Raw genomic sequence first — 14,291 nt, 5'->3', positions numbered from 1 at the left:
CAGAGCTACCAAGCAACAGCCTATCTCCAACGTCCACATGCTGATCGTCTCATGCACAATGCTTGATGGATGTTAATGTCGTTAATGATGAAGAAGATGCATGTCGATTTATTAAACACTTTGCCCTCCGTCTCATGTGTCATATACAGTATCAAATCAACATTTTCCATGGTCCCCAGGTTCATCATTTGCCCGATTTGATTGCAACTGTGGTTTTCAGTCTGTACTATCTTAAAAACGTTAGAATGGATAGAAGAATTGTAGAAAATATTCCAACGTAGAACTGTTATGTACATACAACAGTTCACAGGAAGCCTGCGCAAACCCAGTCATAACTAGACAATTTACTGGAACCCCCGGTAAGTTAAGAGCTGTATGTAGAAGCATTGTTTAAACTTACATACATAGTCACTTGCATTGAGAAAAAATATCGAATGCAACACGACTTATTGCTTGTCCGTTGAACTGAGGATGCGAAATGTTTGCCCTTGTAAACGGAAGCAGGGAATTCTTCAAGCTGCTGGAAATACACTAGATGTCGGGGAAAATGAAGAACATCTTAGATATGTAAGCAGAAAAATACAGAAAGTGTAATCATAAATCGTTTTGCTCGATAATAATAAGAATATGATCAGTACTCAGCGAAGACTACTCAGCATATCATAGGGAAAAAAAGATAAATCGACCTCGTGTGAGAACTCCGACAATATGTACTTTTACAGGAAATGCTAGTCACTTATCCAATGGAGCTGTTTAATGTCTCAACTTTTCTTATGTCATTTGATATCCAAGAAATAATCATGTTCAACTTTCAACCCCTCGCATTTGAAGTCCCAGAATGTCACTCTATTAAGGACGAAAATCCTACAAATCTCCCTTACCTTGCAAAAATTAAGCTTCGCATTCCTTTCCGTAACCACCCGGGTGGTCAGTCATCAGTGGATCTTAGGCAAATTGCCAACGACAAAAGTTAATTGATCGGAAGACTAACCAGACCGTTTAAAGTTACGGAAGTTTGTAAACGTATACTTAATGAAGACACCTGTTTTCGATCCACCACTATCAGGTTTCCAAGAATTGCAACACGATTTGGTAAACAACAACCTTCAAGGTCTTTTTGGTAGCTCCACGAAATATTCATCTGCCGCCTTCGTTTTGGAAAGGAATTCTTACGAAACTGATTCTGAATCAGCAGTGAGGGTATGGTATCTTGAAGGAGATACACAAACTATGTCTGCACCATAGCAGATGCTCATACATATTTTATACGGAGATACATATGAAGATGAACACGAGCATTACCTCTTTTATTTTTTGGAAGCTACAAGTTTAAAGGTCGAGGGTTGCTAGCCTGGGGTACATAGAATGCTATAGGCAATAGCCCCGGCGATATGAGTGAGCTTCTCGTTGGCACAAGATAGCATCTTCGCTAGAACTAATTTCTTATGAACAAGAAAGGCTCCAAGAAGTGGTCATTGTGGTGTCATATGAAGAAAAATGCTAACGATGACTTGTTTTGAAGATTTCTTTATGAAGATATTCTGGACATGAGCAGATACCTCGAAATACCGGAATTCTTTCATTGGAAACTAAGATGGCTAGCAAAGTAGCAGGACAAAAAGTGAAAAAATTCAGGACGTTTTTCAAGAAGGAGCATATGGTTCTGTGGAAATTGCTCGGGCATATGTTGATATTGAGACTTCCATGAAATTTAATCAATTTACAATAGGTGTAAGTAGGTTGGAAGTCTTTGACGAACCGTGAAAACTGGTGGTTGCGATATTTCAAGGAATCGGAAAGAATTCAGAAGAATTAAGATGAATAACAGAGGAGTAGGCTGTGAATGTTTTTCCAAAGAATTGGTTTTCGAGTGAAACCGAGGAATATATAATAAGCAGTTAAAGGTTGAATAATATTCCTGACGTAGCTGATTTGCAGCTTGGTGAATATATGGGACTATTTATTTATTGACAGTTGGTACTTACAGTTCATTGACTTCAGCATACTACAAAGATTATAAGCTTACATACCTGAAAGTAGAAAGAAATGAGAATTATTATTTTGCAAGCTATTAAAGGTAAGAATGTATTGAGATATTAAAAACATAAAATAAAAATTGCCGGTTGTAGACAGCTCCATACCGGTTAGAGAAGGGGTAGAAAAAAATCACGTCAGTCGAGTGTGAGGGATAAGACGACAAAAATTCCAATTATCTGACAACTGTAGGAACTTCACCTTTCCCTCCTCCAGATGAACAGGGCTTTATCACCTATCATCTGTCCAAACCCGAAGAAAAAGGGAAGGGGTGAAGTTAGGAGGGATGAAGTGAACTCAGAAAGGAGACTTTGTAACGGAAAATGTCTAAAGATGAATGAGTATATCAAATATATACGGAACTCCTTTTCTTGAACCTTCCAGAAGGGACTCATGGAGGTGTGATTACAAATAACCAGTACTGTTGGAAAGAGAGTAAATCCGAGCCTAAGAGTTCCGATTCCTTTTGATATAAAAGTAACTATGAAGACTGTTAGGACAAAATAAATACACGACACTTTGGCCAAAGTAGGGGTCAATCCAAGGCTTTAATAAACGGAGGACCGAAAAGTTTAAACTGATCAAGGTCTTCAAAATATTTAGTTCTTTGATATTTTTTACAAGTGGGTGTTTCTCAAGTCGAGAGTTCAATTATATTTCATCATTCTACCGGGAGTCTCAATCCTCCAGGCATCGGCACAACTTGCCTTAATGAGCAAAGCGTCCCCAAAAAAGGCGAATCAACAAACGCAAAATGTAAAGGATTAAGATGGAGTGGTACCTAATGCGGTACACAAGAATTGTAATATTGCATGAAAACTCATGAAGTCGAGGGTAGGGTAAATGGAACCGAAAGAATATACAGTCGAACCTGGATATAAGGAACTTGGATATAAGGAAAACTTCTTTAAATGGAACATTTTTTCGTGCACCTTCAATTTTCAAAGAAAAAATAACATTTTTCAATTTTTCGAACTTCTATATATGGAATAGAAAACCTCTTTATAAGGAATTCATTTTTTTTCCGGAGCCTCTATAAATGGAAATTTTTATGTTATTCAGTTGTCATGACCTCTATATATGGAATTTTCCCCTGAACGACAAAAAGGGAAGGTCTTTTTTTTTCTTAGAATCGTGCAATTTTCTATTGTGACACGTTTTGAAATTTTTTGTTTATTCAAAGTTTAATTTGAAACTCGGTGATAGTGGTGACGATTCTTTCACTTGCAAATTAAACCTTTTACTGTTCCTTTGCCGCTATAACTTTTGTTTCTTTTAATAATAAAAGGCTGTCATGTCCGAAAACAAGAGAAAAAATTTAAGTTTAAGTGAGAAATTGAAATTGATAAAGGAGTTTGAAAACGGAAAAACTCGGAATGCAATATCCGCGGAATATTTCGTGCCGCTGTCGACATTGTGTCGTATTTTAAAAGAAAGCGACAAAATCAAACAAGAGTGTTCTGAAGGACATGGCAAAATAAAAAGAAATCGTAATTCGGAATATCCGAATCTGGAACAGTGTTTAGTGGAGTGGTTGAAACAGTGCCAAAGCAAGAATGTACCTGTAAATGGACCGATTTTGAAAGAAAAAGCTGAAGAATTTGCTAGGAAGTTGACGATTGGCGGTTTTTGCGCCAGCAACGGTTGGTTGGATGGCTTTAAAAAAAGAAATGATCTTATTTTTAAAAAAATTTCTGGTGAAAGTGGTGCTGTAGACATCAACGCATGTAGCCAGTGGATAAACGATCTTCCCGCTTTGCTGGGAGATTATTCTCCTAACGACATTTTCAATGCAGACGAAACAGGGCTCTTTTTTAAATGCTTGCCAGATAAGACCTTTACCTTTAAGGGAATTTCGTGTCATGGTGGGAAGTACAGCAAGGAACGTGTCACTATTCTTTTATGTGCGAACATGACTGGCACTGAGAAATTACCCGTTTTTCTTATCGGCAAGTCAAGGAAACCCAGATGTTTTGCAGGTGAGTAAAAGATTCTTCGTTCGCTGTTACTGTATAAATGACATTAACAGAATAAAGGTTATGAGTCGATAGTTAAAATACTATAGATTTTTTTCTGTTTTAGGCGTGATAACTCTTCCTGTTGAATACAAAAACAATAGCAAAGCATGGATGACTGCAGCACTTTTTTCGGAATGGCTTAAGAAAATCGATATTCAGATGCGCCTCGAAAATAGGAAAATTTTACTTTTTATCGATAATTGTACTGCCCATTACAGCTCAGATGAACTACAACACATAAAAGTTGTCTACCTACCTCCAAACTCCACCAGCAAGCTGCAGCCCCTAGATCAGGGAGTGATTCAAAATTTTAAAATTAATTATCGTCGGGAGGTTGTTCGCCATATTTTAACAAATCTCGAAAGCAACGGTAGCTTGGAAATAAACGTTCTCATCGCAATGAGATTTGTGAAAAAAACATGGTTATCTGTAACCCAGACCACTATAGCTAACTGTTTTATGAAAGCAGGGTTCAGGATAAATGGTTTACAAGAGCCCCAATATTCCGAATGGGACTCTTCACATGAGGAGTTACGGCCTTCATTCCAAGAGTGGTCTGAATTAACTTCCAATGCCGGTGAGAGGGTACCTAGCTTCGAAGATTATGTAAACGTCGATGAAAATATCGAGGTTACAGGAGAGCAAACAGTCGACGACATTGTGAGCACCCTCCAAATGTGTGACACCAATGAAAACGATAGTGATGAAGATCACGGCGATACTCTTGAAATAAAACTTGTAAAGAAGAGGGAAGCGTTAGAGGCACTGCATACTTTAACAAAATTTTTTGAACAGCGTGAAACCGAACCAAAGATATTCGAAAATATTATCGCTCTTGAAAGAAACGTTGAAAATGTGGTCACTGATAAACAAACAAAAATATTTGATTTTTTCAAAACTTAATATCTATGAGATAGACACTCATTCCATTTATGTATTCGACTGATTACAGTGACGACTTATGAAATAAAGAATCTTTGATATTGATATACTCTTTTTAATTTTATTTATCATGCGGATTATTTATTTGTATTTAAATGAAAACTCAAAGTTGCTGTAATACTAAATACACCAGGTGATTTTAAAAACCTGGATAAAAGGAATTTTTTGCTGAAAGCCTCTGTATAAGGAAAACTGGATAAATGGAAAACTTGTTTATAAGGAATTTAAGTGAGTTTCCCTTGCAATTCCTTATATCCAGGTTCGACTGTATATATAAATATCAGTGAGCTGATCAGGCAATTATGTTTTCTCAGTAAAAATAATCTTAATTTTGCAAATTTCATCAGAAAAATATAATATTTTCAAGCGGTTGAATTATACTCTATCCAGTGAAGTTCTTCTTTTTCTGGTTGGTCACAGCAATTTATCGATAAACGTCAAACTCCCTGTCACACAAGAAACTGTTTTGACTATTGATGATATTATTCCACTCTATGAAGATTATCTACAGATATTATTTTCTAAACGAGAAGTGTTTAATAAATGAGTATTACATATCTGCTAAAGGCTCAAGTTTTTATCCACTTTTTATTTCGGTTAGCGTCAAATCTATTGTAAAGATTTTTGTAGTTTCTTGCTCCGGTAACAACAACCGCCTTCATTGCTTCCCTGTTCGCATTCTTATAAATTTGCCACTTAGCGAATGTTTTCTCTACAAGAAGCTTCCGATAGAAGTGTTTACTTTTATCGACCTTCAATTGGACATCGTTATTCCAAAGTCAGGTATTTCGGTTGATGAACCGCTTACCACGCTTAATGTCCTGAAGGATTTCTTCCCTTCACTCACGAGTTTTCATCATTTAATTAGTGGTGGAGGAGTGCAGCAATCAATTTCCATCTTATTGCTCCAATTATTAAATATAAGAAGATTAAACAACTGCTTAATAAACAATATCTTATAAGTTCATGAGTCTTGACAAAATCGACGACAAGTTCCGCACCCTCATTACGTGTCCTAAAGCCTTTCCTCCCTTTCCGTCTGCATTTTCGACCACATTACCATCAAGATCACCCGCAATGACGTTACAGGAGTTTGTGTCAAACAGTTACCAGAAGACGTCTTTCTCGGCATCTACTCGACCTGTTTGTGGTGCGTCTGCAGCAAAGAAATCAATCGTACGTTCAGCTGAGATCATAGCTAGTAATGCTAACACCATATTAAGCGCAGGGCTGCTAAACTAGATTCTTTCTTAAGAAGTTCTACCACGTTCGCGTTCTACTTGTATGCCGCAGTTTTTGGCATCACACCATCAACTTTCTTGCAGAGCGCAGACATCGATGTGTATCTTCCGACTCTAATTATTGTCTCAATAGTAAGACGGATACCAATACAGAGGCAAAGAATTGTGGCGCAGCCTAATTTGCTTACATCCTGACGCCATCCACGTGTCAAGAACTGTTGCTCAATGATTGACAGGTCTGGAGCCCGTCCTGCTGTGTCAAGTAAGACGGACACCCTCATAATTTTCTGCAGCTTTTTTATTGGCATGGTCATTTTTGTTACGACAGTCAATGATTTTATTGAAGATAATACTAAGTACGTTTTCTCACAACAAGTAGGATACTCAATGGATAGAATGGAAGGAAAGCAAAGAAGTATAGGATGACGACCATCATAGGTGAAACAACTTCACCATACTAAATTCTACCTGGTCCCAATCGTTCGTCAAGGGGGCGGCCCATAAGTCAACACTGACATTGCCCTCCCTCCCCCCTTTTGTGATTTTGAGTGATCCATCAAAAACTAATCGCAGTAATTCAGGAACGCAAATACAAGAAGAAACAGGATAAAAGCCTGGGAAGGAAATGACCATGCAAACCGATAGAATGTGAACTTAATAAGCTGCTGTTGAATTTCTCTTCCAGGAAATTTGATTTAACAAACCTAAAGTGCTACCAATCCAAAAATGGTTCCCAGATTACCCACATACATAGTTTTCAAAAGTGGAGGAATAAAGTCGCGAGTTTTGAGTCAGTTTCATATTGGATAGGGATTTCAAATCAAGGGTTATCAACTTCACTGTTAGCAAAACCTTTAATTACCAGCTTACATACCCTGAATGAGGTAAATCAAATCAATCAATCAATCAAAGAATATTTCTACGACAGTCTGGATAGCATTTTATGACTTATTGCCTTGGAATGAAGCTACAAAGTTGGTAACTTGGAAATATATCAACGAAAAATGGGAGGGCATTTTCTACGGGACACATTAAATGACAACGTCTTGTTGAGCTTGCACGTAGCACAAATAAAACAAATGTTCTTACCACACAGATACATTCATTTTCATCACTACAAGGTGGTGTTCCAGCATACGAGACGAATCTCAATGACTTACTAAGTTAAAACTAACCCAGTCCTTCAATTTGAAACTAAAAAACTAGAGTACCAAATAACAGCGAAAATCGCAAGGTAGTGAAAAACTGGAGGCATGGTTACCAGTCGAAAAGCGCCCTTAGTAGAAAGCAGCAAGGCGCACTCACAGAGGAAGATACCGAAACGTCTCAGGAATAGGCAGCGTACTTCAAAGGACCCCCAATCTCACACATACAATGTAATCAATCATCAGCGACATTCACACTGTCACTTGACTGACAGGAACAGCGGTCGAACACACAGAAAATATTGGGAGAAGTGGAATGAGTCACAAAGGCCGGAAAATCAATAAGGTGCCGGGCATTGACGGCCATCAATGGAAGCGATTTATGCAGAACTTCTACAGATGTCCTCTTCAGAACCTTGGAAAAGAGAAACCCATGGGGTAAAGGCAAGTTAGACAAAAATAAAATCGACTTTGTTTGCAACGTTGGCTGGTAGGCTAGGATGCATGGTGTGAAAGGAGTACGGATTATTTTGACGAGAGTCGAACGCACTGCGAAGGCGGGAAAACACTATATTAGCAATTATCATCTATTCCGTTTGTTCCCATCATCCAATCCTACAATAGGAGCAAATTGTACTGATTCACTAGACCTGCAGAGTAGTCTATGAATAACAATGGCCCTAAACCAAGACCATTTGAAACTCAATTTTTTGAAAATTTGAAAAAAAGGCTGTCCTCTCCTTCGAAAGGTTGCTCGTTGGCATTTTCAGAGGCTCATTGTAATGGGTTTCGTCAGCTCGCTGTCAAAGGTCTGTATTCTTGCATAACACAAAGGGGCATTAAACAAATTGTCCCCAAATTGCAGATCAAAATTGCTATATTAAGTAAATCCTACAGAAACGTTAGCAGTAATTTATGACAGTTTGGACTATAGATACATCATTTCGATAGTTTGCTGTGTGCAGTCGTAACACAAGGGGACACAATTCATTAGAGGTTTGTTTGCTTTGGCACAATTGTAGATCTGACTTTCATCAATGCTAAATCGGCGCAAAGTATGGTTTCATAGATTAGCAGGGATGACTCCACTATGGTCAGCAGCACTTTTTTTAAACTAGAAAGAGGCATAATCGTTGGAAGTTCCAAATCCAACGTCAGGTCTATTCGCACAAGCAATGGACAAACAAATTTGCATGACTCAAATAAGCTACCATCACCACAGAGACGATTCTAAATATAATACAATGCATCGTAAAGGTGTGTAACTGGGAATGTCAAAAAAATCGCGTTCCATACAAGAAAACCCAAATAATGGTACAGTAGCTACAGTAGCTGCTTAGCATCTCAGATAAAGATTCCCAAAAGGAAGAGATCTATAAGTAAACAACGGCCACGAAACCAATGAATGCTAGTTGTGACTAATGTCTCTCTCCTACTCGATTGGCGGATTTTAAATCATTTTACAATATTTAGATCGTCCATGAGGTGGTCACAGAGCAAAGCATGGGAAAATCAGCTATAATCTCACCGAGATTTTGGTGAGGCATGAAGAATACCAATGACTACCTTTACAAGTCTTAATTGCATACTTTATTCGATTGTTCAAGCAACGATGTTGTGTGGAAGGATTCGGAACACATACTCGTCCACTATCCGAGATTTATCAAGGAAAGGAAAAAATAGAAAAAGCTCTAAATGTAAGGATGGTACGGAAAATTTTATTACGGGGAATACTGCCAGTCCTATCCAGCGTGAATTCTCAGCAAGAGAGAAGGCTAAGAAGGTGCAAATACCAATTGCGCCTATGGTGGAAAGTAACCTTAGCTAAGGTGAGCTGGATCTGCCTCTTGATAATGGTTCCATGGGTAAAGGGATAGGCCAGTGTCTTTTAGAAATTTCAATCCTCATTTAAAAAAGAAAGAACAGCGTTAAGCGTCAATTATACAAGCAAAATTGTACAAAAATACTGTCCTATCCTAATGGGAAGGACACTACTAAAAAATTCCCGTATTTCGATGTGCACAATGGAGTAGGCAAACATCAGTACTGTACTTACTACTTATGTTCATCTGGGCTCATGGAGGCTGCTATTTAAAGAAGGTATCAAAAATACGAACTACGCCAATCAAATAGAGACTGAGCGTTAGTTACAATTAACATTATAATCCATCTAGCTGTCGAAACATGATATCAATTAGATAAATGTCGCCACTTCGTAGTCTAGAGGATCGGTATGAGTTTCTGCCGATGGCGATATAACGAAATCCCAGGATAATGTCAAATAAGATTTATCTAATCGTAATTGTAGAGTGCTAAATTTCGGAATTCTGGGTAGGGTAAATCAGTAAAACCTTAACTAAATCTCAACTTAAATATCTGAAGTTTGATTATATGTAACTAAATGAAGAAGTACGGTGAGGTAAGTATTAAATTTGGATCTCGAAAGTTGCCTGCTTGAAGCGAAACTCTCGGGAAAACTTATATCAGACAGCGAACTGCGAACAGCGAAGCTGCCTCAAGAAAGATGACCTGAAGATCTATTGGCACGTTTGGACAAAGTCAATGTGAAACATTCTGACTTCAGAAGAAAAAATACTAAAGAAGTCGGAATACCAGAAGCTGGACGCTTCGCTTTGGGTGTGATAAATTCCCGTGAAATACAGAATTTTGGCTTTCTATAACTTCGTTAATAATAGTTGGATTTATGTCGAAGTTTCTAAAATTATACATTATGTTATTACTTACAACTTTAGCCAATTTTGTACTTCTAAGATGAATTTAAAGAGGGTTTCGGGTGAATTTCTAAAATATGATAATATAGTATTATTAATTTTATTTAAGCAGATATCGGAATAGGATGTATTTTGAGGCCTAGATTTTGTATGAATGTACCATAATGAAATTTTCCAGATTATTCGACACCTGTTACACTTTTTAAGGCATACATTTTGACCGCTCACTCTCCTATGTTTCACTCGGTATCAATAATAGGATCAGTTTAAAAAAGTACTAATCAAGTCCTTTCATTTGATATCGCAGATGGCCATAAAAAACATGGCGAAAAAAAAAATTAACACTTCCCTTTCGCATATATGATGAGCCTCCTTATCGCCGCAATATCCTCCCAGAGCAAAATAATGCCACCCGCGTAAGGAGTTCTCACAAAATTTAAATTGTTTCAGTTCAGAACTATTATCTAATAAGTTTGTTTACCGCTTTCTAAGGACAACGACGGCCAACGTGAGAAGAGGTTTATATTCCAGCAGCTGCTATGTGAGGCGCAGTTTATTACGGTAAGGAGCTTAGTTTAGTTTATTTCTAGGATGGTAGATTGGTTAACAAAAGTACATAGAGTTATAATTTAAATAAACAAATTGTACTTTTATTTGACACAATCTCCTTTAACAAAGTAAGGTAGCTGTAACAAGAAATCAAGGTCCGATATTACTTATTAATGGATTATTAATGAGGAAAGAGACAGAAAGGAGACGAAGATGCCGGTATTATTAAATAAAGCACTACTGACAATACCCCGAGATGTTAGAAGCGGACGAGCTTGTTAAGTAAAACTCAATTCGTTTACTGGCGGAAAAGAGAATACTATTACCTAAGGAAATTAAGGATCCAGGATGAATTCTGCAACAGTCTAACATAGTAAGGACATCTAACTTTTCGCTATCTAAAAATGTAACAATCCAGCAAATTTGTACATTGGGACATTGGAAGACCCATGAAAAAGTAAAATGAAAGCACAACTTCGGTATAGTTACAAGTGACAATGTCTTTTATCTGATTGACTCCACTAGCAACATTGTATCTCCGCTGACTTCCGATACAACGAATTATTTTACACAAAACCTTAATAAAACCACATTGGAAATATCCGTCCGTGAAAAAGAATTGAGAAAAGTCACGTGTTGTATATGCAGCGTTAAAAGGGGAGAGCAGGGGAAAAGAAGATCATTAACTCCAAACTGACTGTGCAAAGACGAAGTACATTATTCGCAGTTCAAGTGACATTAAGCGGACATGGGATAAATTTGTTCAGCTCATGTTGAAAAGTGTAAATTCTACGAACTACGAGTAATTAAAACCATCTGTACTTTTCAGTAAGATAGAGACAGTGTGAGGATTGATGGGGTATCATATGGTCACATAGAGCAAGGGGGTTCATTGATCATCATCATCAACGGCGCAACAACCGGTATCCGGTCTAGGCCTGCCTTAATAAGGAACTCCAGACATCCCGGTTTTGCGCCGAGGTCCACCAATTCGATATCCCTAAAAGTTGTCTGGCGTCCTGGCCCACGCCATCGCTCCATCTTAGGCAGGGTCTGCCTCGTCTTCTTTTCCTACCATAGATATTGCCCTTATAGACTCTCCGGGTGGGATCATCTTCATCCATACGGATTAAGTGACCCGCCCACCGTAACCTATTGAGCCGGATTTTATCCACAACCGGACGGTCATGGTATCGCTCATAGATTTCGTCATTGTGTAGGCTACGGAATCGTCCATCCTCATGTAGGGGGCCAAAAATTCTTCGGAGGATTCTTCTCTCGAACGCGACCAAGAGTTCGCAATTTTTCTTGCTAAGAACCCAAGTTTCCGAGGAATACATGAGGACTGGCAAGATCATAGTCTTGTACAGTAAGAGCTTTGACCCTATGGTGAGACGTTTCGAGCGGAACAATCTTTGTAAGCTGAAATAGGCTCTGTTGGCTGACAACAACCGTGCGCGGATTTCATCATCGTAGTTGTTATCGGTTGTGATTTTCGACCCTAGATAGGAGAAATTGTCAACGGTCTCAAAGTTGTATTCCCCTATCCTTATTCTTGTTCGTGCTTGTGTTTGACCAGTGCGGTTTGATGTTGTTGGTTGATTCGTCTTCGGTGCTGACGTTGCCACCATGTATTTTGTCTTGCCTTCATTGATGTGCAGCCCAAGATCTCGCGCCGCCTGCTCGATCTGGATGAAGGCAGTTTGAACGTCTCGGGTGGTTCTTCCCATGATGTCGATATCGTCAGCATAGGCCAGTAGTTGGGTGGACTTGAAGAGGATCGTACCTCTTGCATTCACCTCAGCATCACGGATCACCTTCTCGAGGGCCAGGTTAAAGAGGACGCATGATAGCGCATCCTCTTGTCGTAGACCGTTGTTGATGTCGAATGGTCTTGAGAGTGATCCTGCTGCTTTTATCTGGCCTCGCACATTGGTCAGGGTCAGCCTAGTCAGTCTTATTAATTTCGTCGGGATACCGAATTCCCTCATGGCCGTGTACAGTTTTACCCTGGCTATGCTATCATAGGCGGCTTTAAAGTCGATGAACAGATGGTGCAACTGTTGTCCATATTCCAACAGTTTCTCCATCGCCTGCCGCAGAGAGAAAATCTGATCTGTTGCTGATTTGCCTGGAGTGAAGCCTCTTTGGTATGGACCAATAATGTTCTGGGCGTATGGGGCTATCCGGCCTAGCAAGATAGTGGAGAATATCTTATAGATAGTACTCAGCAACGTGATACCTCTCATTGATGCCCCATGAAAAACAAATTTACAAGCAGTTAACTAACTGGGAATGGGACTAAGACGGAAACTGGTAACAGGCGACTTTGTATCAAAGCTCGAAGGCAGACATTAATCAACTCAGTTGTGAATGAATTCCTGAGTTAGATTCTGGATGATGATTCTAACGCATTTCCAGACTTAGATCCAATTCAGACTGTTGCTTCACCCATTATTGTCATTATAATTAACGGCCAATCACGGGAAACAATGAAGAGACGCAACCGTTGGTATTATAAACGAAGGATCAATGTGGGCTGCCACAAATTAGGATGATCGTTTCATACTTGGAAAATGCAATCCAAAGGCAAGAAAATGTGTGGACTATCTATCTTCCACCTTTTACAGCTAAAATCAAGAAGTTACAAAATACAAACATAGTGACAGACCCGACCAACTGAGGAGAAACCTTGGTTTCTGCCCGAAACTGGAGCCTACTGTTTTGGACTGACTCCCCATTTTTCAAAAACATATGACTTACGGTTTTGTCTGTGGACCATACAAATTGGGAGAAAGTTTCTCAACAATTAGTCAGGCTTTCGATCAAGTGCATGGCAAGTAACACCTTGTAACCACTTCGGTCATGCTGCTCCCAGAGCAGAGGTGCATCTAATGAGCTGCTTTTGACTTAGACAAAATCGCAAGCCGTCTGTTTTTAGAGAATTTTTTTTTCTAACATATGCGTACACTCGTTAAATATACAAACGACCCAACATATGCATACAACAAAAATCAGGCTAACACAGTTAGTCAACCAAAATAAAATACTAAAACTTTGTAAATTATGGTCCTGTTTCTTTATTTCCGTATTTTTACTTAGCAGGCTCGATTTCAGTATAAAATTTTTGTCAGGATCATCACCAAAGCTGTCTCTAATCTTATGAAAACCAATTAACGGGGGCATAATCGAAAATTTTGCCTGAACGCATCTTGTTTATAAGTTAGAGGAAAACCAAAAGGCGAGTTTCTTCCATATTTATAAAAGAAGGCTCCTCAGAGTGTTTTACAAGGAAGCAGACTAAATATTTTGTTAGAACAATGACTACAGAAACAGCATTAAAGGGGCTCTCCAACATTGTTTATTATTATACCTCATTGTGTATGACTGAAACACCTTTCTTTGGGCTCTATTCAACGTGAAAAACGAAGTCTGTTCAACCTTCGCCCTACAATCTAGACTGATATGGGGTTTGTAGATGAAGGCGATGACGAATGGCATTTCTGGAAAAACCAAAACAGATATTACAAAACCCAAGCGGATTACTAGGTAGGTTTGTTTCTCTTTACATTTATCTTGAGCTGTCAGTGGGCTGTCAAAGTGAAAATAAAAGGTAGTTCGAAAAGGTAT

General features: G+C 38.6%; 2 protein-coding genes across 4 annotated transcripts in view; both read right to left on the bottom strand.

Moving 5' to 3' along the window:
* Positions 1-2,039, bottom strand: part of LOC119647244 — a 54,697-nt gene extending 52,658 nt beyond the window's left edge. Inside the window, exon 1 of one of the 2 annotated variants that reach the window (XM_038048113.1) lies at positions 1,986-2,039. The gene's annotated coding sequence lies outside the window, so the exon portion shown is untranslated. The remainder of the gene's footprint in view (positions 1-1,985) is intronic. The other variant, XM_038048114.1, reaches the window with a different exon arrangement.
* The window catches only part of LOC119647243 (protein Shroom), a 780,388-nt gene that overhangs the window by 644,560 nt on the left and 121,537 nt on the right, over positions 1-14,291 (bottom strand). The gene's annotated exons all lie outside the window — the stretch shown is intronic.

This window comes from Hermetia illucens, chromosome 1 (genome assembly GCF_905115235.1).
Source record: "Hermetia illucens chromosome 1, iHerIll2.2.curated.20191125, whole genome shotgun sequence".
In the NCBI taxonomy this organism is placed as follows: Eukaryota; Metazoa; Arthropoda; class Insecta; order Diptera; family Stratiomyidae; genus Hermetia; species Hermetia illucens.
Note: the sequence above shows the minus strand (reverse complement) of the source record. Positions and strands in the feature narration are given on the sequence as shown.